The 25,222-nt window shown below is 40.3% G+C and overlaps 1 long non-coding RNA gene across 1 annotated transcript in view; it reads right to left on the bottom strand.

The window, feature by feature from the left end:
• LOC140133000 (uncharacterized) overlaps positions 1 to 25,222 on the bottom strand; it is a 47,278-nt gene that overhangs the window by 21,523 nt on the left and 533 nt on the right. The window lies entirely within an intron of this gene.

The raw sequence follows: 25,222 nt of genomic DNA, 5'->3' as shown, positions 1-25,222 counted from the left end.
CGGCTTTTTATGGCGGTCACTAAGGGTACTTCTTCTGACGCAACGCTTTTCAACGGTGGCGCGTCAGAAGAAGATTGCTGTCAAACATGACCACGGAATGTAAGTTTGCCCCCGTGGATCGGACCCCCCCCGATGTGCTTACCGGGCGATATGATTCATCCTGCGCCAGCCCCAGGGTCTGACGAGTGCCCCGAGGCTGCCGACTCCTCTTCACGCCGGGTTCTGCCTCCTGGCAGTATAAGGGTTTGAACAAGTGATGAAATGACCGCTTGTTCAAGCCCAAGTGTGACAAAATAAAAAAAATTGTATTAAAAAAAAAAACAACATTCAAGGATTGTTCAAGGAGGGTTGCGTGACGGGATGACGTAGTCGACGTTCTTCCGCCGTCCCACCACTGCTCACGGACCGCTGCATGCCGGACGCCAACACCGACTCTGAGCCAGATGCTGACACCGACTCTATGGAGCAAGCCCGGAAGCCATGAAGACCAGCACGGTGGCAGCGCAAACCCTCGGCACACCCCGCATGTCACCAAAGCCGGCCGGTGACAGACCAGTAAGCGCAGTGGAGTGTGTCAGGAGGTACCCAATACTCGCAGCCCAGACCAGTGGTTCTAGGAGGGATACAGGACAGGCACATTACAGGCATCTAGGCACCTTAGTGGGACATATGGGGTGGAAGGTAGGGTCTGGGTGGATAAGGCCATTCCATGCATGGTGTGGGGGGTGCAGCCCATTGCTCCCGGCTTGTGACTTACCGCTGCCACCTGGTGTGAGCAGAGCAACCGCGGTAGTAAGTGAGCTGTGGGGGTGGGGTTGTGTTGTGTGGTTTCTTCCCTGGCCCTGCTTATCGCCGCCATCACCATTTTTGCTCTCCCTTTTCTGGTAGCCAGACCGTAGCCCGACTGTAGAACCGTTTGATACTTGGATGCCTCAGACGTCTGACGTGCCAAGCCGGTCGGTTTGTTTTACTAGATGTTTTTTCTAGCTGGATATGTTTACCCATTTATCTGCTGAACAATTAGCTGGAGGGAGCCTGTGACTAAACTTCCTTTGCTGTTAAACCAACTAACTCTTGCTTGCTTATGGGACAGAGTGCTTAATTTTACTACATTAACAATACACTAACCAGCTCGGCAGAGGACTCAGTATGAACTGTGCTCTATAGCCAGGGGCGCACCTGCCATGAGGCGAGTTGAGACTTTCGCCTCAGGGTGGCACGCCTCCTGCTGAGGGGGCGGCATTTTGCAGGCTGCCAGGCTGCTCCGCTACTACTTACAATAGTACTTGCATCATTCAGATGCAAGCACTATTGCTGACAGCACTGCGCAGGACGTCCTGTGTGGCGCTGCTGTGACATAGGAAGCCCATGCTAGCGCTTCCTGTGTCACTACCACAGAGGCAGCCTGGAGGAGCGAGGGGGAGGAGGAGGAGCGGGAGCACCACATTCAAACCTGTGGCTGGTCTCCCTGGAGGTGCAGCCCGGGCAGAGCTGACAGGAGAAGCCCCGCCCACCAGCCCGGGCCTCCTGCACAGAGGAGACAGCTCCATCCACTGCCATGATGTATCCCCTGCCTGACCTGGACCTGCTGCCGGATATCAGGTAAGTGTAATGTGTATATGTGTGTGTCTTCCCTGTGTATATACATGTGTGTGTGTGTCTTCCCTGTGTATATACATGTGTGTGTGTGTCTTGTCATGTGTATATATGTGTGTGTGTTCCCTGTTTATATGTGTTTTGTCATGTGTATATGTGTGTAAAACATGTCATGTGTGTGTATATAGATGTATAACATGTAATAGCTGTGTGTATATATATATATATATGTGTGTGTGTGTAATTTGTGTGTATATAGAGGTACGACATGAAATAGCTGTATAGATATATATGTGTGTGTGTGTGTAATGCGTGTGTATATAGAGGTATGACATGTAATAAATGTGTGTATATATAGGTGTAATGCATGTGTATATAGAGGTATGACATGTAATAAATGTATATATATATAGGTGTAATGCATGTGTATATAGAGGTATGACATGTAATAAATGTATATATATATATAGGTGTAATGCATGTGTATATAGAGGTATGACATGTAATAAATGTATATATATATATATATATATATGTGTAATGCATGTGTATATAGAGGTATGACATGTAATAAATGTAAATATATATATAGGTGTAATGCATGTGTATATAGGAGGTATGACTTGTAATATGTGTAATGTGTTTGACTTGTAATTACTGTATATATAGGTGTAATGTATTATATATGTGTGTATATAGTGGTATAACATGTAATAGGTGTGTATATATAGGTGCCATGTATGTTTATATGCAGGTATACAATGTAAAGGGTGTAGATATAGGTGTAATGCGTGTATACTGTATATACATATATATATATGTAATTTGTGATGTGTGTATGTGATATATATGTATACAGTGATTGCTTGCTTGGGGGGAGCTGTATACTGTCATTGCTGGCTTGGGGGGTATATTACTGTTCCCTGTCTGGACTATATTCAATGGGGCCCTGGCTATATATTCTACTACATGACGGTACTCTATGAATTTTATACTACATGGCTATACACTGTATCTATCTTGTACTACATGGTGGTACACTGTATGCATTTTGCATTTAATTATTTCCACACCAAACCAATATGATGGATCTGGTCCTGACATTCCCTTATATATTACATAAAAGGGGTGGGGGGGGGGGCGTCTCTCTATGGCTCGCCTCAGGCAGCAGACAGGCTTGGTACACCCCTGTCTATAGCAGTACTGCTGAATATATTGTTTGCTACGGCAGTGGACTAAGTGTGAACTGTGACCTATAGTAACACCATTGAAGCTGTAGCTTCACTTCCCAGCACCAATTTCTTCCGCTAACTGTACTTCAGACTCTCTCCTGTGCGTGAGATGGTGTGCTTAACTCTGCTGCACTAACAATATACTAACAAAATATGGCAGAGGACTGAATGTGAACCGTGATTTATAGCAACATTATTGGAATTACTATCTAACACTGCAGAGGATTAAGTGAGAACTGTGACCTATAGCAACATTACTGAGACCATGTCCTTATATTGCAGAGGAGTATTTAGCAAATTGTGTCTGAGCTTCTCTTCTTTTCTCTTCTCTTCTCTTTTTATCTGGCAATAATCAAGCCTGGTGAGAACTGTGTTTGAGTTTTCTTCTGTATGCACAGGATAATGTTCCCCACATTTTTATACCAATAATAAGCCTGGCCTAGGACGGAGTGTGAACCCTGACCTATAGTAACACTGCTGTAATTATTGTTTAAACACTGTAGAGGGTTAAGTGTGAACTGCGATTTATGGCAACTTTACTGTAATCAGACATCGTACAGGTCTAAAGGTTAACTGTGATCAACGCTTATTTAATTCTGTATATATATATATATATATATATATATATATATATATATATATATAGTCTGTACCTGTGGCTTATTTAATATAAAGATACAAGGGAGAACTGGGACATATTAGCAGGTCCTCCTTAGTAGGTAGTAGGTTTGAGGGACCGGTTGAAAAAGTGGGAGATATGGCTCCTAAGAAACCAGAAAGGAAATCAACTAGACTGGACAAAATGTGGAAGGCATCACCATCTAAAACGAGACAAAATAACAGAGAAGAGGTACAAACCAGAGGGCCGAGTAGTGAGAAGGTGGGAGATGGAGATACCAATCCTGAAGGTATTCTAGCTTAAATACTAGCTACAACTCAGGAAACGAAAGAATCCATAGCAGAGCTTAAAAAAGAGCTAGGCAACGTAAGAGCTGACACCTCCACTATAAAAGATGACCTTAATTTATTGAAGGAAAAATTCTAAACGGTAGAGAAAAATGTAAAGAAAACAGCAGATGAGGTAAAAGGCATACAGGAGGATGTAAAAAGACTAAGGGAAGAAAAGGTTAGTATTAGAGAAAAGCTGATTGATCTCGAGAATCGAACTCGGAAATCTAATTTGAGAATAGTCGGCTATCCTGAAGAGAGTGGGGAAAATATATCCTCAGACACCATCCAGAAATGGCTATGGGGTATATTTGGGCCAGAAGGCCTTTCTTCTAGCTTTGTCATAGAAAGAGCTCATAGAGACCCCTCCCGAAAACCGGTCCCGGGAGCACCACCCAGAACTATTCTGGCGAAATGTTTTAATTCGCAAGATAGGGACTATATAATCAGAAATTCAAGAAGAAAAGAGAAAGAGCTAATGAAAAACGGTAACAAAGTTGCAATATTTTCAGATTATGCAAAGGAAACGCAGAAAGCCAGAGCTAGTTTGGGGGCAGTAAAGAACACGCCAGAAGAAGCATCGGAATGGCCGGAAAGGAAAGGAATCTGAATTAATTGAGGTGTTAAGGTGAATACGAAGAGATATTTTGTCATGATTTGTAGTTAGCTGCAAAGGGACAGCGGGAGGGCGACGGTGGAAAGAAGGGATCTGCTTGATGCAAGGAAGAGCGGATCAGGTTGGGGGACAGGGGATAGGGGGGTACTGGCAGGAGGGTGTTTTCTTTTTTGTTTTGTGTTTTTTTGGGGGTTGTTGTCTATTTCAGGTCTTAAAGTCGAAGAATGATAAAAGAAACCAGGATTCTATGCTGGAACGTCAGAGGTGAAAGAAGGAATTGGTGTAGGATATTTGATGTGATCAATAAGCACTTACCATCGATCATAGTTTTACTAGAGACACATCTGACACAAGAGTTCGTGTACCGGGTAAAGAAGCACTCGGCGGGTTGGGAATACCACTCCTATGGGGATATATACTCAAGAGGGGTGTCAGTATTAATACATTCAAACTTAGACTACAGACTGATGAGGGAAAGTATCGATAAATGTGGAAGGTTCGTTTTTTTGCACTGTATTTTAGGAGACACGGAATGTATCCTGGCGTTTTTGTATGCCCCCCCCCTTTCTCTCTTAAGGTACTATATGAATTAGTTAGATTCATGGAGAGCAGGGATTGTAAAAAAAAAATTTAGTTGTGGGTAATTTAAATATGGTGTTTGATGCTAAACTGGATTGTCTGAACATCTTAGGGGAACAAAAGTCAAAAGACAATGAAGGCCTTAAATTCAGCAACTTCTGTGATGACATAGGGCTATATGATATCTGGAGGGCCAAATATGGCATAAGGAAGGCTTTCTCTTTTTATAGTAAAACACATAACACTATGTCCAGGATAGATCATGGTTTGGCTAGTCAAGATATGCTGGGGGAGGTCTCTGCGATGCGGTATGAACAAATCCTGATCTTGGATCACGCCCTAGTTTTAGTAACACTCGGTAACACTCCAAGGAGAGGGAGAGTTTTTAAACTCAATCCCCATTGGCTAACTATAATAGGGCCTAGAGGGGACCTTGAGCAGAAAATAAAGGAATATTGGGAAAGGAATGTTAACTCTACAAATAACTTGGTTGTGTGGGACTCTCTCAAATTGTTTATTAGAAGTACACTCTCGCACACTATTAATTTAGCTAAAAAGGAATATAGAAGGAAAGAAGAAGCCCTGAGGAAGGCAGTTGAACAGACTCTCAAAAACATGGTAGAGAGTGGAGGGGGGGGGCAGAAAATAAGAATAGTTATATAGAAGCAAAAGAAAAATACAAGGGGTTTCTGGTGGAGAAATCCCAACACAAGATGTTCTTCGCCGGACAATAACATTTTATGGAATGAGGACAGCCAGGGACACTACTGGCTAAAATGAGACAAAATACGCGGAGTGGAAATAAGATGGTAACAGCTATTAGAGGTCATGATGGGAAACTATATAAGATCAAGATCAGATTCAGTTACAATTTAGGCATTTTTATAAGGCCCTATATGAGTGCACATGTAATAAAAATAGTGAGGAGATTGATGGATATCTGGAAGAAATCAACTTCCCACGGTTATCTCAAGAACAGGAAGACATGTTAGAAGCACCAATTACCCTTATAGAACTGGGGAAAACAATTGATACATGTACTAAAGATACAGCCCCAGGACCGGACGGCCTTCCGTTTGGGTTCTATAGAAGGTATAAAACAGTATTGTTGCCTATGATAGATGTTAGATATGATGGAAGAAATTTATAATAGAGGGAGGGTTTCTGAAACCATGGCAGAGGCACGTATAATTCTGATCCCCAAAAAGGAGAAGGACTTGCTTGACATGGGATCATACAGACCAATCTCCTTAATTAACATGGATGCTAAAATATTAGCAAAAGTAATTGCTCGAAGGCTTCAGAAGGTTATTACCAACATTATTCATAAGGACCAGAGGGGTTTATCCCAGGAAGAAGTGTGAACGATTGTCTGAATATACTAATCGCATCCATGGAGGAAGGAGAGGGGGCCTCTGCGCTAAAATATTAGCGAAAGTACTTGCTCGAAGGCTTCAGAAGGTTATTACCAACATTATTCATGAGGACCAAAAGGGGTTTATCCCAGGAAGAAGTGTGAACGATTGTCTGAATAGACTAATCGCATCCATGGAGGAAGGAGAGGGGACCTCTGCTCGATCCTGTCATTAGACGCGGTTAAGGTGTTTGACAGGGTCGATGGAGGTTCTTGTGGGAAGTCTTGCGAAGATTCGGCTTCGGCCCCATTTTTATGAAATGGGTTGAAAGCCTGTATAGTTCACCAAAAGCCAGGGTTACTGTAAATGGGACAGAGTCAGAACCTTTTTTTCTGAATAGAGGCACTAGACTGGACTGCCCCCTCTCCCCTCTCCTTTTTGCTCTTTTCATTGAACCGTTGGCTATTAAGATCAGATCAGATGGGAGAGTTAGGGGAGGGGGTAGCTGAGGAATTGAGGATAAACTGTGTTTATACGCAGATGATGTATTGTTTTGCGTACAGGAATCCCCTGAATCAACATCCAGGATAGTTGAGATTCTCAGGGAGTTTGGCCAATATTCAGGATTTCAAATAAACTGGAAAAAAACCTGTCTGCTGCCTCTAGATGGGTACAGGGGAGAACAGCTGGATATGAGTGAAATTGTCCTGTGTAAAGACTCCCTTAAATACCTTGGGGTTAAAATTTCTGTGAAGATAGAGGAATATGATACCTTAAACCTAAGACCTTTGATTAGGGCAATAAAAGGGGAACAATACAGTAATGGGATAAGCTGCCACTCTCCTTTGCAGACCGAGTTGCGCTGATTAAAATGGTTCTCCTACCACAAATCCTCTTTTTCCTGACAGCCTGCCCAGGGCCGGCTCCAGGTTTCAGTGGGCCCCTGGGCGATAGAGCCTCAGTGGGCCCCTTTACAGTGAACTCATGTGGCGGCATGACCCTGCAAGCTGAGCTCAGACACAGTAAAAGACAATCATATTTCAATTACATCGGCAACAAGGATGCCGTCGCTGATGTAATTCAATTTTCTGATCAGGAGCGTAATGGGCTCCATAGCAGACCATTTCCTTAAAAACACATGCATGTTTTTACACAATCACAATCATTTTTACACTCATACACGTGTCTACAGATTTATACACACATCCAGTATATACACATCAAATTTACAACATACACACAGATATACAGCATATACACACGCGCATCCTGTATGTACAGCATATATACACACATGCATCCAGTATGTACAGTATATATATGCGCGAATCCCATATATACAGCATACACACACACATCCAATATATATACAACATACACACGCATCCAGTATATACAGCATATATACATGCACATCCAATATATACACACAGCACATACGCAGATATACACATGCATCCTGTATATACAACACATACGCAGACATACAGCATATATAGACACGCATCCAGTATACACAACAAATACACACAGATATACAGCATATATACACACGCATCCAGTATATACAGCACATACGCACAGATATACAGCATATATACACACGCATCCAGTATATACAGCACATACGCACAGATATACAGCATATATACACACGCATCCAGTATATACAGCACATACGCACAGATATACAGCATATATACATACGCATCCAGTATATACAGCACATACGCACAGATATACAGCATATATAAACACACATCCAGTATATACAGCACATACGCACAGATATACAGCATATATACACACGCATCCAGTATATACAGCACATACGCACAGATATACAGCATATATAAACACACATCCAGTATATACAGCACATACGCACAGATATACAGCATATATACACACACATCCAGTATATACAGCACATACGCACAGATATACATCATATATACACACACATCCAGTATATACAGCACATACGCACAGATATACATCATATATACACACACATCCAGTATATACAGCACATACGCACAGATATACAGCATATATACACACACATCCAGTATATACAGCACATACGCACAGATATACAGCATATATACACACACATCCAGTATATACAGCACATACGCACAGATATACAGCATATATACACACACATCCAGTATACACAACAAATACACACAGATATACAGCATAAATACACAAAAAAACACATATACACACAAACACATACAGTATACATGCATTAACATATGTAGCAATTATACTTACCCCAGCTGGCTGTCGCTCGGTCGGAACGTGGTGGCAGGATCAGGAAGAAGGTGGACAGCCCTGTGAGGTGCTAGGACGGGCCAGGCCGGACATGAGGCACACAAGTCGGATGGGACGCGAGGTGTGCGGGCTGGCGGGGCACGAGGTGTGCGGGCCGGACCTGACGCGAGGCCCAGGACGCGCCGCGTCACAGGAGAGGAGGGTTGGGCAGGGCAGGGGGCCCGCCCCACTACCTCTCCGCCCACCGGCCGGTTCCACCGGACCGACCTGCGGGCAAGTAGTAGATTGTGATGGGCCCCTTTGGAGCTCCGGGGCCCCGGCACTTGCCCTGGTAAGCCGGGTGCTGACGCCGGGCCTGGCCTGCCCCATATGGATAGACAACTCTTTTTTTCAAGGCCATGGAATCTTTGTTTAATGAATTATTTTGGGGCAGAAAAAGAGTAAGAATCAAGCTTAGGTATTGGCATAAGCCCATTTCAGAAGGAGGGCTTGGGATGCCTTTTCTCTTTGGATATTATCTTGCAGCTCAGCTATCGAGGATAGTGGGCTGGAAGGATATTACGGATCCAGTTAAAGCACTTATAATGAGAGAGAACCACTCAAGCTCGGTATTTGAAGCACTGGAGAAGAATATAGAACGTAAGGAGAACAAGAAAACTAGTATGAAAGGAGCTATGTTTAAGGGTTGGCAAGAGGTAAAAAAAATTCTGCACATTAATGGAAAATTAGATTGCACTTCACTATGGCACAACTTAGAATTTCCTGAATTAGGGAGACTACCGGATTCAATTTTTTGGGAAAGAAAGGGTATTAGATACTTTTCACAGATATTAGAAAACGGAAGAATAGTAAACTTTAACTTTTTGAAAGATAAATACACAATAAGGGAAAAGGATTTTTTGAGATACTTTCAATTAGCTCATGCGATTAACGCAATCAGAATAAGAAAACACTTAGAAATAAGCTCACATGATTGTTTATAATTTGTGCAAAACACAGGGAAAAGAAAGGGATTGATAGCGGCCATTTACAAATTTTTGGTTAAGGGGTACTCTGTGGGGATTTTCCATAAATCACAAGAGAGGTGGGAAAGATGGGTAGGAGCTAAATCGAGGGAGGAGTGGGGTGGGATTTATAGAAACGCCAGGATAGAGTCGATAAATGAAAACCACAGATTAATACAGATTAAGATCCTCTATATGTTGTACTATTCTCCCAGTGACATGCAAAAGATGAAAATTAGGGAGCCGTCCAGTCGGAGCTGATTTTACTCATGTAATATGGTTTTGCCCAGCAATTTGTGAGTTTTAGAGTGAAGTATTTCAGCGGTTGAATAATACTTTAGAACTAACCCTGTGCCCATCCATCTCGTCAGCCATTGTTGGCAGAATTAGCTCCACAGAGAGTGGACTGGTTCATCATACAATTATTCTCAAATTATTGATGTTGGCGAAAGTACTTATTGTAAGAGAATGGGGAAGTAACAATGGTGGGAAGTTAACAATACAGAGGTGGATAAACCTATCTTTTAAGGTAAAAGAATACTAAAGAATTCAAGCGGAAAAGAGGGGCACAATGAGGAAATGGGCTAGAACCTGGGAAAAAAGGAAATAGATAAATTGGTATATAGGAAAGTTAACTTCTTTAAGAATCAACCTAAGAGTTAATCAAAATTAATATACTTTCCTTATTTTTTTTTTTTATTAGGGAGGGAAAGGGGTTATGGAGATAATAGAGATACTGGTCTATATTTACTGGTAGACTTAACTAGGTAAAGATGCTACATCTCAGTCTTTGCGTGTACTGTGCATAAAATGTAATATGGTGTTTAGACTGGAATGTAAACTAATATGTAGGAGAGAATTTCTTGTATGGAATTCACTATATGTAAGAGACGCAAGAAATTTTGGGATATATATGTGTTATGTGTTTAAATTATGTAAAAATCAATAAAGTTTTTTTCAATAATAATTAAATAAATAAAATAAAAGTCCCATAAGTTACATATAAAATGCAAATATATATATATATAAAACATGGAAACAAAAAAAAAGCATACATGTTTGGTATCACCGCATCCATATTAGTCTGTACAAATAATCTAAATCAATACTGAACACGCTCGGTGAACGACGTAATTTAAAAAAAAAACTTCCCTTAATATAAAATTTTTTTTATCAAATACCATCACAAAAAATGTTCTAAAAAGTGATTTAAAAAAGTAATGTGCTTTAATATGATACGACTGGAAAGAACAACTCTTTTCGCAAAAAAGGTCTGTAAATTTCTGTTGACCTGAAGTTATGCCCCTGAAAAGTTGTTGATAGTAATAACAATGCAATTTTTCTACAACATTGGTTTTGCTCAGTGAAATTGAATAAAGATAAGAAAAATTATATAAATGAGGCATCACCATAATCGTAGTGATGCGGAGAATAAATATAAAATATTATTTTTACGTTATGGTGAGCGGAGGAAAAAAAAGTGCTAAAAAATCTGAAATTAAAAAATTGATGATTTTGTTTGTGTCCCCCATGAAATAGTTAATAAAATCTCATGAATAAGCTATAGACCCCCAAAATGAATTACCTATACAGTATCTCACCAAGCAAATAATAAGCCCTCATATGTTCACATTACCAAAAAAATTTAAATTTCTAGCCTGTACATTGTGATAATACAAATCTGCTCGGAATGGAGCTGCTTTCATTCCATTCCGGCCGTGCGCCCATACAGAGGTTTACCACCACGTATGGGGTATCCGTACACTCAAGAGAAATTGGGCATCAAACTTAGCAGAGCATTTCATTCATTATGAAACTGACAGTTTTGGCCTAAATGAATGTATTTTCCCAAAAAAATTCCAAAGTTTCTAAATCGCAGGTCCATATTGTTTTAACCCATGTGATACACTTAAAGGCTTAATAGACATAATAGAAGATGTTTTACGTATGTTGAGGGTTGAAGTTTCTATACTCGGGTAATTTATGGAGTTTTACTATTATTTAGGCCTTTCAGAGTCACTTGAACGGTGAGTTGTCCCTCAAAATGTGAGTTTTGGCGATTTTCATTTAAAAGAGAAAAATTGCACTAAAAGGTCTAAGCCTCATAACATCCTAGAAAAAAATTTCATTTTTTTTCAGAACAAAACACAAAACTTATCACTTAAATTTTACAACTAACATAAAGTACAATTATCTTGAGAAAACAATCTCAAAATCCCCTGGATATGTTATAACTAATTATTGTGAGACATGTCAGATTCTAAAAATCGAGTCTGGTCACTAAAATGAAAACAAGTGCTGGTGATAAGGGGTTAAAGTTTAACATTAGAAGTACAAGCTATTATCAGATACATGTAATATTTCTTATAAAAGCTAAAATTTCCCCCTCCTTCTTACATTGCTATGTACTGTAAAATATATGACTTATCATTTTTGGTTTCCCTGACAGACTATTAGTGCAAGGTAATTTGCAAATTTCACATGCTCAATGATGTCATTGAAAAGAGCAGAAAAATAAAAGAAAATCAGAGACATAGGTAAGCATTGACTGCTGCAAATAGTTTTCTATCTCAACTAAAAAGAATTCACATTAGCAATGTTAGGTTCTTCTTTATAATTTCATATATGTTTCTGTTGCTTATTTATGTTAGGGTTATGAAGCTAAATCTCCTTTTCTCTTCATTTGTTATTTGGTACACAATATAATGTTACATTAAATGGAGGGCAAGTTATAAAATGGGTGGGCAATTAATTTTCCCATGTGGCCACATAAGAAATTGGAATGGTTTTAGAGGGACAGACTGAAGTAATTTCTACCCAATACCTAAAGCCCACATTCATAATGCCCCCCTAATTATGCCCCCATTTATAATGTTCCAATTCATAATGACCCCCTCACATTATGCCACCATTCATAATGTCCCCTCTCATTATGGGTCCCATGAATAATGTTTACTTTTTATGCCCCCATCTCTCCTTGTGCCCCCTTTTATTAATGCCCCCTACATTATGCCCCGATTTATTGTGCCCCCTCTCCTTATGCCTCCTATCCTTATGCCAACGAGAAGCGTGGTGATTAACCCTGGGCTTCTGATCCCTTTTCCCTTCCCCCTATGTTTGTGATTACCCCAATTGTTGAATTTTTGCCCTCATCTCTAGGACTCCAGCAAGAAATATAGAAAAAGTACAGACTGGTGGAGTAAACAATGGATCAAGAGAAAATAACTTTTTGGACGCATGTAGCGCCTTTGTTTTTGGTTATAAAATAAATAGACTGCTTGTAAAAAACCAAGGGTGGGATTATGTTGGATACAGTTGTTGTGGCAATTATCACTATTGAAATGGACGATCAAGCATTGTATCTATATTATGCTATGGTACTGTACGAGGGCGATTCAATAAGTACCTGTGTTTGACGACAGAGGGTGTTCCTGAGGGAAGTGGGGTTATCATCGAGTGCTGCCATCTATCATACAACGGCAAAACAAATTGCAGACTGATTGATAGGTCAGTTTGGATTTGGCAGCCATTTGAGTAAGACGTGTTTCGTGATTTTCACTAAGATGGAAAAAGAGCAGTATCGTTCGGTAATTTGCTTTTTGTTTTTGGATGGGAAAAAATGTGAGGAGATAAAAGCAAAGTTGGATACGGTTTATGGGGACACTTCACCATCTATGACCACAGTTATTAGTTCAACGAATTTAAACGTGGGCGAACATCCGTTTTTGATGAGCAGCGACCAGGATCCCGGTAGACGTGGGTTACCGAGGAAATCATTCAAAAAGGCCACGACATGATACTTGGTGATCGACGAACGAAAGTGCGCAAAATAGCAGAGACCATAGGTGTGTCGACCGGAACGGCAATTAATATTTTACATGACAAGTTGGCAATGAAAAAATTGTTGCCTGACGGGTGCCGCGATTGTTCACAGTGGACAACAAGCAGATGCGGCTGTTAACTTCGAAGCAGTGTTTGGAGCAATTTAAGCAAGATCTGAAGGAGTTTTTGCGTCGAGTTGTCACCGTTGATAAAACCTGTATTCATCATTGCACACTAGAAACTAAGCAGCAATCAAAACAATGGGTTTCTCCCAGTGAATCTGCTCCAAAGAGGGTGAAGCGGTCCCATCGGCCGTAAAGGTCATGGCAACTATTTTTTGGGATGCGAATGGTGTTATCCTAATTGATTTTTTAGAAAAAGGAAGAATGAGAACTGGACAATACTACAGAGAGTAATTGGACCAATTCGACTAAAAATTAAAGGTGTCACGGCCGCATTTGTCGGAAAAGAAGGTGCCATTTCGACACGATAACGCACCAGCACTTTTATCCGGAGTGGTCACCGCCAAAACTGCACGAATTACTTTATGAATTGCTGCTGCACTCCCCGTATTCTCCCAATCTGGCTCCCTGCGACTTTTTCTTGTTCCCTAACACGAAGAAAATGGCTTGCGGAAATTTTTTTTAGCTCAAGCAAGAGAAGAAACAGAGGCATATTTTGGAGAGTTCAACAAATCCTATTTTTGGAGGGGTTAAAAAAAATGGTATGAACGTTGGGAGAAGTGTATCTTTCTAAAAGGGGACTATGTTGAAAAATTAAAAAAACATTTTTAAAAAATGGTGTCTTCATTTCTAACATTTCTAACTATCGGGTATGTTATGTTGTCGCTACCCAATAAAAAAATCTTTAAACAAAAAAAAAAAAAAATCTATCAATATAATAATCTATCAATATATAATGTGTTTAAACTATACAAACAGGTTGTAATACACACACAGTGGGGAATATATTATATGCCAGCACTCCATGTCTGTTTAATAATGGGATGATAGCACTTGTAGCAGGAGAAAATGGTCAACAGTATTAAAGCCAGGGGTTAGGGCACTCTCAGTGGAGTGATTGAGTCAGAAACCAGATTGTAGTTTGTCAAAGAGCAAGTTGAAGAAAACGTAAAAGAATAGTTTCTGGTGGACATGTTTTTCCAGGAGTTTTGAAGAAAATGGAAGTAATGAGATAAGGCAGTAGCAGACAAATTCAGAGAATTTATTCTTTTGGGTGGTTATGATAGTTAGATGTTTGATAGAGGATGGAGCAATACCAGTGGATTGCAAAGGCTAAAGAGGTGAGTAAAGGTGGGATAAATACAGTGGTGGCATTAGGGATAAGGTGCAATGGAACGAGTAATGAGACGTGAGCTTGACAGCATGGAGAAAACCTTCTCATCATAAAGGCTAGAAAGTAAGTTATACTGAAGCGGCATTGGAAACTTTGGACAGGTTGCAGGAATTGTAGGTTGAATCCCCCTCCGATACTATCTATTTTGTTTTTGAAGTGTGAGTCAATTTCCTTAACAGAGATGAGAAAAGTGGGTGACCAATCTCTTCCAGTCAGTGCCATTCTGACCATTAATCAGGTCTGATGGTTTCTACTTCATCTCCCATTTAACATCAAGGAAATGCATGCTCAACCAATCGCTTTTCACAGTAAGGCAAGTAATACATAGTTATTTAAACCTCTTTTAAACCTTGTTAAAAAAAATTAACTGAACTAAAGGCCATCTTTAAGTTAAGTTTGTCTGTTATAGTGAAGCGATTGATTTTGTAACTTCTATATCTTTACAGCAATGATGATGAGTGAATCACTCAACCGCTTCAGCAACAATGGGTCAACGGACAACTTGAATGGAACTGAAGACAAACATAAGACTTACGCATTGCCTTTAACTATATTCTCTCTTACTCTATGTGGTTTGGGGCTTTTAGGTAATGGAATTGTTATTTGGTTCCTCTATTTAAAGATTAAGAAGAACCCATTTACCATCTATATCCTCAATCTTGCTCTTGCCGACTTTACCTTTTTATTTGGATTATTTGTATGGATGATGTATACATTTTGCTACTTAAATGGCTTGAGGACATCTGCCATTAAGGAGAGCTATTTAGCTTTTATCATTGGTCTTTTATATAATTTCGGATTCAATGCTAGTGTATACCTTCTTATGATAATTGCACTAGAAAGATGCCTTGCTGCGTTATATCCATTTTGGTATCAATGTCAGAGACCCAGAAACTTATCAACCTTCATATGCATAGCGTTCTGGTTACTGTCAATGTTAGTGACGGGGCTAGAAAATATTATTTGTGCTAATGTAGCACATTATCATGACCCATCCTCAGAAAACTGTACATATGTGTATTTCTTTACTTCAGCTTTATATCTTACTGTTGTTCCTATAATGATTTTTTCCAGTGTTACTCTTGTTTTTACTATTCAAACAACTTTAATACGCTGGCACCATGCTAAACTTTACATTGTCATTGTTATCAGTGTCACAGTTTTCCTCATTTCAGTGGTACCTGCACGGATTCTGGGACTTCTTTTATACTTTAATGTACTACAAACAAAGGACTTTCTTGTTGCATTTTTCTTTGCTACGTCTCTGTGTTCAGCTTTTAACTGTAGTGCCAACCCGTATATTTATATGGCAGTGGGCACATGCGGCAAACAGAAAATGGAGGAAGCTTCAATAATACATGTATTAGAGAAAGTATTTCAAGAAGTCACAGTTAACCAAAACATGGCTTAAAAAACATACCTGCGTTGGATGTTAGATTACTTAAATCTGCTGAAATATTGGATGTCTACTTGGGCAGCATATATGAAATGCAAGACCATCACATGCCATCTAAGGATGTCATTAATCCTATCAGTCAGTGACCAGTATGTACCTATGAGTTTGTCCATAAATATGCCATTCCACTAGGAAAAAATAGGTGTGCTGTGTGTTGGATTCAAACAAGATCATTCTTCTGAAACAAATAAATATGTATTCAGGTAAAGGGAAAAAAATTGCTCTTTCAGCGCTGCATGAGTTTACATACTGACTTTAAAAAGATAACTTGAAAGAATAGTATTCTTTGCTCATACTTTTCATTTTGTTTTAGGTAATGAGAAACTTAATAAAAAAAAACAAAAGTACTTTGCTGTAAGACACAAATTATGAGGCTATCGTTTAGCAAGGGTATTAAAAATGTAATATTTGTAGTGAAGTTAGTGAAGCAAGTTGAAAAAGTGTACATGGGCTCTTTAATTGGGTTCATTCTCATAGCAGCTCACACAGTCATTCCTAGACTCTGGAAATCCCCCTGCCCACCTTCCATGACTGATTGGTTCCAGGAGCTCTTGCATCTACAGCGGATGGAAGAGCCACTATCATCCTCACAACAAGCATCCAGTGAGGGATCAGGCTACATGGGGAACCACATGGGGAACCATGGGGCGTAACTACGGGGGTAGCTGGCATAGAAGCTGCTCTGGAGCTCTGCAGTGTAAAAGGGGCCTGACCACCCAGACTGCCACATTAAAGAATGTAGGATGTGCACCATTATATACATATTATGCTGCACATTGTACAATCACGCATATTTATGCGCTCATACACATTTATATACTTTTACACACATGTGTATTATGTATATATGCTCTATGGGGGAGATGTATCATTAGTCCTTTGAGGCTTCTTGGCATAAATTTTTGTTTTTGCTGGTATTTTTAGCGAGAAAAAAGTGCAACTGTAAAGTCACGAAATGTCGAAAAAATACACCACAGAGTGCGCAACATTGTGCAAAACCACATTTATCGACTGAGAATTTTCAAAAGAACGCAAATTGAATTGCAAAACTACAACACATAGAAGGTGGTGTATGTGGGTCCATTGCTACTACAGAGGGAAGATTTATCTCAAACTTTCGCAATTTTGACGTTTTTGCTCAATTTGAGGTATCTGAGAATGTCCTGTGCAAAAACATTGTAAAAAGGCAGAAATTGTGCAGATGTAAAACATACGTGCGACTGGTGGAGTCTATTCGCATAGAGCACACACAGACAACTGCTCAAAATCCTGCCTAATGATAAATCTCCCACTATGTGTGTATATTTGATGTTTATACTTTATGTATAAGTATATAAATGTATATATGATTGCATACATGTGTGTGGAGTATAGAACTGTGTGTGCGTATATTTAAGTACGGTATATCAAAGTGTGTATCAGTGTATAAATGTGTATGATTGTATAAAAATGTGCGATTGTACAAATATGTATATTTCCTAGTAACACCCCTGATGGGGACCCTGGATCACTTTCCAGCACTCTCCAGGTTTTGCTACCTACTCCTAAATGACTTTTCGGCCACAATTTTACACCTGTTTTATGCTTTGCACCTTACTCTGTAGCCCACTCTGTACCTGTACATTCAAGACTCAAGGATCCTTCTTTCTCTTACATAGCATTATGGTACGATATTGCTGCATCAAACGTTTATTCTGTTTTATACATTGCCTCTTAACGCCCAGTTGTTCATTACTGCATCTCAAGCTTGTATTTTATATCTGTCTTTTATATCTATAAGCTCATTAGATTATTGTATTATATTTTTCAATAAAACTTACAATGATAAAAAAGTGCACATGGTTTTTAAATCATAAAAAAGTATGTTGTGCTGGTTTCATAAATATAAATGCTGAAAATTTTTTAAAGAAGCTCACTTTATGACGGTAAGTGTTTTTTTTTACCATTTTCTATCATAATATACTGTATATGTGCTGAAAAACCTCACCTCGGCTTATACACGGGTCAATAAAAATAATAAATTTACATACTCACCCTCCGGCAGCCCGGAGGGGCTGCTTGTATACTACATAGGGGCAGGCTGGCTATATACTACTGGGAGCTGGCTGGCTATATACTCCTGGGGGCTTGCTGGCTATATACTCATGGGGGCTTGCTGGCTATATACTGGGGGGCTGTGACCAATGCATTTCCCACCCTCCACTTATACTGGAGTCAATAGGTTTTCCCACTTTTTGGTGGTAAAATTAGGGGTCTCGGCTTATCCTCGGGTCGGCTTATACTCGAGTATATGCGGTAAGTATGCCATCACTTTTTGTAATGTTAAAATACTTTCTTACAGCACTTCAAAAGATGTTTAGGACAAAAACTATTTATACAACAGGAAGTGCCTATGTTTTGGGCTGGTCTTGTAATTCAGGGGGGAGAGGCAGGAGGCAGAGAGCACAGCATCATGCGGACAAGAGAAGCTATTCATAAAAATAATCCGACCGTAGTCAGAACATGTACGGTTGTAACCAGGGACAAGCAATATTGTATACACCAGGACTGATAACGACAGGTTGGAATTATATCTGTGAAATTCTATATTTTTGTTAATAACAGTGATTTAGACAATCTGTTATTTTGTTATCCTGAGTATGTTTAAGAATCTTGCCTTCATGGGGGAATTACCACTTTAAAGCCATTTAAGGCATGGTCAGAAAAAGGTTAAGCAACGTCTGCCTGAAGGTCTATACACACACCCCATTTTATGTATATACTGAGAGAATACCTCCCTGGACAAGATCAACACTGGATGTGCCTCAGAATTTTTTCCCCTAAGCCCCACTTTTGGTCATGCCCCTTACTCCACCCCGATGAGGGCAGTGATAAAGAAATACAGAGGTGTTAAATAGATTCTAGGTCAAGGACTTTAGGAGGTCTCCTTATCCTCCAAAGAAACGCATCTGTGAACTGTGTCCTATAAAGCGACCAATTGAGACCGTTTTTAGTTTTATCAGGTTTTACTTCTTTCAAATATATACATGTATTTTACATCATTTCATTTCATTTCATATTCTTCTTATATACAAAGTTAAAGTGTGCTATCACTTTTAAACAGCCAACAGTCAGAGTCTCAGCCCTGGAGCCTTTGAACACGTGAGTGCTGCAAACAACTGCTTCAACTGCCTGAACTGCTTGAACGCCAAACAAGGTGAAACTCTTCCATTATTTAAAAGTGATAGCACACTCACTAGGTTGTACATTTACTAGCCGAGGAATTAACTTTGTATATAAGAAGAATATGAAATGAAATGAAATGATGTAAAATACATGTATATATTTGAAAGAAGTAAAACCTGATAAAACTAAAAACGGTCTCAATTGGTCGCTTTATAGGACACAGTTCACAGATGCCTTACTCCACCCCTACATTTATAACCCCCCCTTAGTGTTCCCCTCACATTGTGCACCCTAATTTGCCCCCAGCAGCTCCCCTCCATATTTTGCACTGTCCTTCTATTGTGGCCTGCCAGCAGCTCCCCCTCAAATTGTGCCCCCCAGCAGCTCCCCCTCATATTGCGCTCCTATTCATAGTGCTGCCCACAGCGGCTACCCCTATTTTGCCCCACCCAGAAGCTCCCCTTCATATTGGTCCCCCCAGCACCTTCCCCTTGTATTGTGCCCAGCTCCTTCTTGTTGCTGCTTAATAAAAAAATAAATAAACATCAGATAATAACATCTCTCCGTTCCCCCACAGCAGCTTCTCTCTCCTTCTGCTGTTTGAAGTACTGAAGCCAGCAGGCAGGATGACATCAACACATCATGCCTACACAGAGCAGCAGCAGTGGCAGAGAAAAAAGGCAGAGAACTGACAGAGCAAAACAGTGCATCTAAGAGGAATGAGCTGTAACTTACAACTGAGGGCTTATGGGAGTTGTTGTATTCTGTGTTGCACGGCCCAACTGAGCACCGGAATGCTCCTTTCAGTGCAGAATAGTGCAGCCACAACACAAATGAGTCGAATCTGACACTAGTGTGGCGCAAACACTTCTTAAATACATGTGCAAGCAGTTTTGAAATAAAAGAACAGGCAAAGTCAGACAGAAAACTGGCTTATGGGAGTTGTAGTATCCTGTGCTGATAATCATTGAAAAAACTATGCCTACTTTAGAAAAATCACCAAATTTTGTTATAAATACTGGCCCACGGAAACACGGCCGAGTAATTGATATCATGCCCTGGGGCCCATCTCTTTGGACCCCCATGGAACCCAGCTCTGTGTCCGCCCGTGTACCACCTCTTTTCGTCACAGTCACGTGACATCATGTGACCCCTGACTCGATGTATGACGTGCGCTGAACGAAGGTGCTGAGCGGCTCAACGCAGAAAGGATCCTTCATTCTTCACATGGTAAGTCCTTTTCCTTCCCTCTGCAGGAAATCAATGCTGGAACCATTTGGAGGCGAGTATAATGAATGCATATACCTATATACAGGCGGTCCCCAACTTAAGGACACCCGACTTACAGACAACCCATAGTTACAGACAGAATCCTCTGACCTCTGAGGAAGCGCTCTGGATGCTTTACTATAGTCCCAGGCTGCAATGATCAGCTGTAAAGTGTCTGTAATGAAGCTTTATTGATAATCCTTGGTCCCATTACAGCAAAAAATGTTTAAACTCCAATTGTCACTGGGGCCAAAATTCTTTTGTCTGGATCTACAATTATAAAGTATACAGTTTCGACTTACATACAAATTCAACTTAAGAACAAACCTCCGGACCCGGGGACTGCCTGTATCATTTACATCTGTGCTAATATATATCTGCTGTATGGCATATATTTAATGTGTGTGTATATGTGTATATGATGTCTTTATGCTGTATGTGTGTGTGTGTGTGTGTGTGTGTGTGTGTGTATATATATATATATATATGCGCGGTGTGTATGTATATATGGTGAATATATACTGTGAGGGAGCAGTGAAATAATTCATGCACAGTGCATTTTTAGTACATAAGTGAATTTTGTGAATGAGGGGTAGTACAGCCCTTTGGGTACTTTTCGGGAGTTGATATTACTACACATCATCATTTATGTGACTTGATCTATATGTACCTTGCAGTTCTTAAGTTGAATTTGTATGTAAGTTGTTACTGTATAATTTATAACCCCAGCTAGAATTTCTTTTGGTCTCTGTGATAATTGGATTTTAAAAATGTTGGGTTGTCATAAGTACAAGAATTGACAATAAAGCTTATTGGCAGACACCTTTGATAACTGTTACAGCTGTTTATTATAGCATAGGGCTAAAGTAGAGTGAATTACCAACATCCAGAGGTCTGTTTGTAACTAGGGGTCGTTTGTAAGCCGGGTGTTCTTAAATAGGGGACCGCCTGTATAGTCTCTAATAGTCACCATTCCTGCAGCAACTGGTGCCATGTTATTATGTGATAGCAGAGATTACATTCATGTCACAATGGATTTATATATCTCAGGAGTGAGAAAAAGTCCTTCCTGACCTCAGATGTGGCAATCAGATAACTCTCTGGATCACATCTGTCCTTCTGGATGGAAAACGTAATTTGAGTGACCAGAGCCAGGCGACTGCTGCTAAAGCAGTAAAAATTATGGGATGTATAAAGAGAGGAACAAATTCTCATCATAAAGACATAATTTTGCCCTTATACAAATTACTGGTCAAACCACACATGGAATATTGTGCACAGTTTTGGGCACCAGTGTATAAAAAGGACAACATTTGTTTAATTCTTAAAGGTTGGACTTGATGGACTTGCATTTTTTTCCAGCCTTATATACTATGATACCGCTATATGAGCGTATAAAAGGTGCTCATAGAAGTTTACAATCCAATACAGTACATCCCCTGCTCCTAGGAACCTACACTCTTAGGCTACATCACACTTAATATGCCCACCCAGCTGCAGCTGGGTGGGCATATGGGATGCATGCTGGAGAAGAGGACGGGTGAGGATTGGGAATGCATGACAAATGGCGAACACTTGTGGACGTATATACGTCCCCATGACAGTCATGTAAATGCAGCCTAAGGCCTCATGCACGTGAATGTGTATTGGGGCCGTGCATTAATTCCATCATTCCACAGCCCTGTGCTTAAACCCACTGCCTGAGCTGCAAACATGGGCAGGAATAAGACTTACTCTATAATCTGTGGCCTGGGCAGCTGGCTCACACACATTAAGAAACCACAGCTATGTATATGAGCCCATAGTTAAGCATTTTTCGTGTGCTACCTACCGACACAACAGACAGCACATGGACAAATTCTATGTTCATGTGTATGTGGCCTTATACAGTAAATTGGTAAATTCCTTGTTCCTATAAATCTAAATTCACACATGTGTTCATTAGCGGTCATCATGCCCTTCCATTGTTTGTAGCAGAAATGCAGCAGCTTGCATTATTTTCTCTGCTATAAATAATAATAGTTACTTTTTTGTGCTCTTCTAAAACAGAGAATACAATGGAAACCCTGAGATAGGAGTGAAATGGGCCATAAGGTTGAATAAATAACAAAAATAACCCATTTTATATTAGCTCCTAGGATCTACCGCCTTACAATATAAAGTTACATTCACTGGAACTTAGCCTAATACGTGTTCGTGTGACATGACCTACCGGATCCTATTATTTACCTGAACTACAGGCAAACACAGCCAAGGCTAATAGATGCGGGCATCAATTTGCTGGATTGGCTGCATGACCGCCAATTCGGCAATATATTTGGGTTGCGCAGGATGCACCAGAACCCCGTACCTGAGATATCCTTATCGCTAAACAGGACCCCCACATTTACCAAATCAAAAACAATATCCTACAGTAGCCAATATAGTAACTTCACCCCACAGTTGTCAATATAGTAACAATGCCCAGCAGTAGCCAACTTAGTAACAGGACCCAATCAGTAGCCAATATGGTGACAGACTTGTAGGTCACAGGATGCAATAAAGTCATAGTGCCTAGAAGCTAATAGCCACAATGTTCCACAGTAGCCAACATAGTAAGAGTATCCCCGCAGTAGGAAATATAGCTTGTATATTGTCAGTGGGGAAGATGTTTCCATTGTCAGTGGGGGAGGGGAAGCTTGCGAGTTGTCAGTGGGGATTTGTAACTTGGATGTTGTTAGTGGGGAAGGGGAGTGTTTGTTGTCAGAAATGAGTGGGGAGCTTGTACATTGTCAGTATATGGCGCTGAGAGGGAAATAAAATAATAATAATAACACACACTCACCCTCTCTCCAGCGCTCCCATTCATCCATGGTGCCGCCCATTCTAGTTGTTTCTTAGTATATGTGTTATGCTTGGTCTTAGCTTTAGTGAATGTGTACATATCATAGGCCACAAACAACATCTCTGTGGTCCATTATTTGAGGTCTGTGTGTCATTGCTCATGTGCCGATGACAGGTGAACATTTTGCCTGAGCCACAAACTAGGGTAGGATTAGAGCTAGAGCAACTAAGGAAGGCGGCTCATACACTGGGCGATAGAAACCAGGGCCATGTGCACGAGCCCATGGGCCTGTGATGAATATAGTATACAGTAAGTAGGACACATGTCAGGTCTTTTCATATACATCAGTGCATTACATAGAACAGAACTATCCCTCACCACCCCAAGCATTATCTCGAATGGGGTAATTATCTCTATTGGGTGAAAAGAAAGAACTCTCAATGGGATCCTAGTAAGTAAGTCATGTTCAGTCTCAAAGGATACAGCAGATCTGGAAGTATCAGTATCATAAGTCATATGACCTCCCTTTGAGAAGTTATAATTCATCCGGTGTTCTGGAGCTGACCCAAGCAAGGAGGAGTACTTGCACCATTGTTCTTTTCCTGGAGGAATTACTAGAACAGATCACATCACAAGGCCGGAATAATCTTTAAGTTTTTGCCATACTTTTATCTCGATCCACAAATTCCCTCTCCCTCATTTAATTTTTTGCACACACCACCTGCTGTAGGACAGCCCTCAGGTCCCCATACCAAGCACCATGACACGAGTGTGCCTAGGCCACAACCGCCAGCCACTCCGGTATTCTGGGCCCCGGCTGCCTCCAGGCACTTGCGTGTTCTGGGAGTGTGTGTGAAAATCAATAGCTAACTGACCTTGCGTACCCATAGTGCCACAGAAAAAACTATTTATCCCACAGAAAATGCCCTCATATCATTGTAAATCTAAAAAGTAAACATCAAAAATGCATAAATGGTCTAATTACTATTAGTCTATTAAAATATTTTATTTTGAGCCACAGTATATATTTTTTATATTGGAGTCACTTTTTTAATATCACTTATAACACACACACACATATGTAATATTCTGTAATGTAATATTTTATTTGTATACATCACCTATGGCAGTGATGGCGAACCTTTTAGAGGCCGAGTGCCCAAACTGCAACCCAAAACCCCCCTTATTTATCGTGGGGTGCCAACCAAAAATTAAAGCAGTAACTTATTGCTCCCTGTTCAACAACTTTCAATCATATTGGCCTCCTGAGGACACAAGCACAGTAGAAAGATGGAAAATTTTCAGCATTTTAGCTTTCCAGTTTCCCTCTGTACACAGAGAATCGTGGGGCCAGCAGGAGGTCCTCCAAAAATAATTCAACCCTGTCTAATTATCCCTCTTCCTACAGTCCCAAGTAGCAAAGTAAGTATCAAAATATGACTGAAAGCAGCATCTTTTAAGTTGCTTGGAACTTCAGGAAGATTCTTTGAGTCTTATCTGGTGTGCTGGGGTGATGGCCCGGGTGCCAACAAAAAGGGCTCCGAGTGCCACCTCTGGCACCCGTGCCATAGGTTCGCCATCACTGCCCTATGGTTTGTGAAGCATTGCAGAATTTGATGAAGATTATTATTAGTATGAAATTCCCCCACCACATGCACTGGGAGGGCACATATCCTCTTAATAAATGTAGTATAGCACGGACTGTATACAACACTCT

The sequence above is a fragment of the Engystomops pustulosus genome, chromosome 5, assembly GCF_040894005.1.
Source record: "Engystomops pustulosus chromosome 5, aEngPut4.maternal, whole genome shotgun sequence".
In the NCBI taxonomy this organism is placed as follows: domain Eukaryota; kingdom Metazoa; phylum Chordata; class Amphibia; order Anura; family Leptodactylidae; genus Engystomops; species Engystomops pustulosus.
The sequence above is the reverse complement of the archived record's forward strand: the minus strand, read 5'-3'. Positions and strand labels throughout refer to the sequence as shown.